At 36.7% G+C, this 4,708-nt stretch overlaps 1 non-coding gene across 1 annotated transcript; it reads right to left on the bottom strand.

Moving 5' to 3' along the window:
• Positions 1–4,295: 4,295 nt before the first annotated feature.
• LOC150018742 (U1 spliceosomal RNA) lies at positions 4,296–4,458 on the bottom strand. Its single transcript, XR_016509498.1, has one exon. It is a non-coding gene; the product is annotated as a U1 spliceosomal RNA (small nuclear RNA).
• Positions 4,459–4,708: the final 250 nt, after the last annotated feature.

Raw genomic sequence — 4,708 nt, 5'->3', positions numbered from 1 at the left:
TTAGGAAATTATATTTTCAACATTTATACTTTTCTAGTAATTGAGTTAAGAAAAAAATGTATGTGATAATCATAACTATAGTCATCATTTGGAGTTTTACCTAGATATATATTACTTAATTTTATAAAACATTTAAAAGTAATTTGATAATTCAGGAGATTAAAAATTATAAACTTGCCAGATGATGTCAGTGTTTATTGTAAGGGGCTAAAGAGCAATGTATTATCTACTGAAATGCAAGAGTAGTCAACATTTTTTTTCTTTTTTATTATTTATTTTCCTTTTCTGTGTGGAGGGAGTAGTTTTGAATTATCATATTACTATATTAAGGTATGTTTCAGAAATCTCTTATGAAATTATATGATTTTAATGAGTTATAGTCCATAATAGCATAGTATACAGCCAAAATTCAAGTTTAATGGTTCGAACCTCTAAAATAGAAGATAAACAGGGAATTACTTTATAAGTTATATAAATGTCTGCTATGGTGTACACCTGAAGCTAATATAATATTGAATGTTAATTATAATTTTAAAATATTCTAATTAAAAAATTGAAGATAAATTCATAAATAAAAATATATATTTACATTTTGTTAACATTAATTCATAGTAAACTAAATATCTAGACATAAAAAGACACACTGAGGATAATTATTTAAAATTATTTTTGCTAAAGGAGGGACTCAAATTATAAGCTTTTCTAGTGAAATTAAATCATAACATTAAAAGCATTTACATATCCCTTTTTAGAAATATTTTTCATCATTAAAAGGAGAAAATAGTAAATTAGAGTAGAATGAAATGTTGAATGACAGTTTTGATTTTTTTAGAAGTAGAATAAGATACGTCATGCTAAATTTTTAACCTTAAGGAATTTAAGAACTCTACCTACTCATAGTCACTTCTCATGACTAGAGAATAGCTTCTAAGAATGGCTCTGCCAGTTGTCTCTATGTCTACAGTGAACATTGAAAAACTAATGAGAACAGCCAATTCTATCAGTTTTAGCCATGGAACATTAATTTTCCCCTTAGAGCTAAGAATAAATTGGGTCTTAGAATGAATGCAGCAATACCCTTTTCACCAAAAGCCTCCTCCTGAATCCCTCTGCACCCTTCTCTTTAATGGAAAGAACTACTCCCTTTTCACACTTGGTAGGGGTGGGGCAAGTGAAGGTGAAATATTAGTATTCCTCTGCCTAAGAAATAATGAGCCATCAAATACTGTATTGTTAATTTAAGAGTTTCATTAGGTAAATCTGAGGAAAAGATTGGTCTAAGTATAATGAAGCACTACTTCATAATAAATGGAAAACAGGTTGACTTGAATTTCTGGCCTATGTAACCTAATATAGTAAATGGGCATTTCCATACCTTAGAAAACCCACTGGCTTCTAAAATTGAAATGAAAAAGCACACATGATTGAGTAAACATTTCAAACTTAAGAAAACAAAAGTTGAAAGGTATTGCTGAGACTTCCGGCCAAGATGGAGGTGTAGACAGTCATGCTGCGTCTTCCTCCACAACTAAGAAGGAATACAACTACCTCAAAACTATAAACAACCAGAAGTTCCAGAAAACCTAACTGCATTGAAGTCCAGTAAACAAAGATATAAAGAATAAATACTCATCCAGACAGGTAGGAGAGGTGGAGCCGGAGCAGAGAGGACACAGTATGGTGGTAGCAGCAGTAGCAGCAGTGGCAGGCTGATGGAAAGCACAGTCACACATTTTAAAAAGTCAGTAGGGACACCTGGGGAGCATTCTCAGCTCCTCAGCGTACCTCCCAGCTCACAGTTCCAGTACCAGGGAGAATCAAGCCTCACTGCTTCTGACTGTGCAGATAAGTGGTGTTTGGGGTGGAGGCAGAAACTGCTGGTCTCTCAGCAAAGTCTGCTTGTTTAAAGGGCCCCCACAGTCCTGGAGCATCCGCAGACCCACTCACTCTGGGAACAATGGCTGGGCAACAGCTGGAGAGGCACCGGTCCCATACGGAGGTGGGAGAAGTGCCTGGAAAAGGGGCGAGTGCTGGGCAGGCAGCATTTTTCCCTCTTGGGCCCCTCCCCCACATACAGCACCACAACGTGGTGAAACAGATTCCTCTGTACTGACGAATCCCTAAGGTCCCGTCCTTTAAAACGTAACAGGAGTGACAGCTCTACCTGGGATGTGGAGGCAAACAAACACAGGAGCCAGTCATAATGAGGAGACAGAGAAGTATGGCTCAAAAGGGGGACTGGATCAAGGTTCCAGTGGGAGAACTAAGTGACAAGGAGAGAGCCAACATAACAGATGAGGAGATAGAGAACCTAACAGATGCAGAATTCAAAACACTGGTGATAAAGATGCTCACAGGCTTGACAGATATGCTTGAGTATGCAGAGGTGTAAGGGAAGAAGTGAAGGCTATGCCAAGTGAAACGAAGGAAAAGCCACACAAAACCAATGATGAAGGAAAGAAAACCTGGGTTCATATAAATGATTTGGAACATAAGGAAGAAAAAAACAATTAACTAGTGCAGAATGAGGAAGCAAGAATTGAAAAAAATGAGGAAAACTTCCCAATTTTTTTAAAGGAGATGGACATACAGGTCCGGGAAGCACGGAGAGTCCTGGGCGAGCTGGACCCAGAGGGGACCACACCAGGACACATCATGTTTGAGATGCCAAAGGTGAAAGACAAAGACAGAGTCCTAGGGGCAGCAAGAGAGAGGTGGAGAGTTGCCTACAGGGAGGTGCCTATAGGAACATCAGCTGATTTCTCAGAGGACACTTTACAGGCAGGAAGGGACTGGCAAGCAGTATTCAATGTGATGAAAGGCAACCTGCAACCAGGATTACTCTATCCAACAGGGCTGTCATTTGGAATGGAAGCGAAGATGAAGTGTTTTTCAGACAAGGTAAAGCTAAATGAGTTCATCATCACCAAACCATTATTATATGAAATGTTAAAGGGACTTACTTAAGAAAAAGAAGTTCAAAACTATAAACACTAAAATGACAACAGTCTCACAACTATTAACAACCGAATCTAAAAAATAAAAACAATATCCAACTAAGCAAACCAGAATAGGAACAGAGTCATAGGTATGGGGATCATTTGGAAGGTTATCAGCTGGGAGGGGAAAGAGGGAGGGGTAGGAATTAGGATATGGTACAGGGATTAAGAAGCATAATCAGTTCATACAAAATAGACAGGGGGAAGTTAAGAATAATATAGGAAAGGGTGAAGCCAAAGAACTTATATGCATGACCCATGGACATAAACTAAGGGGGTTGGTATTGCTGAAGGGAAGGGGTGTACGGGGCAGAGGGGAGCAAAGGGGAAAAAAATTGGAACTACTGTAACAACATAATCAATAAAACATTCTTAAAAAATAAAATAAAAACACCTATATTAGCCAAAAAAAATAAAAAGAATACAAAAGTTACTAAAAAGTGGTATAGCTTGCACAATGTGATGACTGATGAGGTATCAGGTCAAGGACTCACATGTCATTACTGCATGAACTTTATACAATTTTCTACTTTGCATTGGCTTTCTGAGGTTGTTTTAATCACCATAGGAGAGAACTTAGATAGTGCTCTTCTGTTCATGAATCTGTGCTTAAGCAAAGCTTGCAATTAGTAAATCTGACTCCATCCCCTGACTTAAATTATAAACTGAAATAAAAGACAAATAAGTATTTTATTGTGAATATTAGAGTAAAATTAATTATCCCTTGTTAGAAACACATTAAAATGCTATTAAATAAACTAATATGGGCAAATTGCTCTCATTATAGCAAGTCATGTTTTCAAACTCTTTTGAAAATACTGGAAATTATAATTGTGTTTATATAAATGGGTACATCTCTAGTATATAATGGCTGAAAACATTCAAATCTGAATTGGTCATTTTGCTTCAGAGATTTGCAAGTTGTATGGCTTAAGGTCTTCCAGAATGTTTCAGAAATAATGACAATGAACAGATATGTTCGTCTCTTATTTTATGTTTCCATTCATAACAGATGTTATCTCATTTTGAGTTAATTATAGGCTAGAGTATATTTGACCAATTAACAATATAGTTCAAGCCACATTCTCTGACTACTGACACAAAATTTACCTTCAGACATTCATTTACAAATTCCATTTGATTGCAGTTGGTTTATTTAGCAAATTCCATAAAGAATGCAGATCAGAGCAGTGTGACAGAGTCATACGTATCTGGTTTTATATTCTAGTTCCAGAAATATCTCCCTAATTTGGTAGACGTTATTTATTTATTTATTTATTGTTTATTTATTTATTTCAGGGGAGAGCATAAATGCAGTCCCCCACTACCACAAATTATGCAGTCGAATCTCCCACATTTGGGGAAATCACAGGGACCAGCACATCCGGAGTGCAATGGATAAACCTCGCCCTGGGAAAACCACCATCATGACATGGTATCCCCCCTGCCAGATAAGTATCTGGTAGAGACTTTAAAAACATATCAAACTAAACCACTCCATTTTTCATATGGAGGAACCAAGATACAGAAATGTGACTACAATGTCCAAAGTTCCAGTAACTAGAATACTATTGGCTGGTTCCCATACCTCCTAAGACAAACTGTCTTTCTCTATGATTCACTTAAATTAATATTCACTGAGCTCCACTGAGGAAAGGTCAATATGTAGTGAACAAGTCTGAGTTAGCTATGTAAGCTCACGCATTTAA

The sequence above is a fragment of the Furipterus horrens genome, unplaced genomic scaffold (assembly GCF_987537825.1).
Source record: "Furipterus horrens unplaced genomic scaffold, mFurHor1.1.pri manual_scaffold_2, whole genome shotgun sequence".
Lineage (NCBI taxonomy): Eukaryota > Metazoa > Chordata > Mammalia > Chiroptera > Furipteridae > Furipterus > Furipterus horrens.
This window is presented reverse-complemented; position numbering and strand designations above follow the sequence as displayed.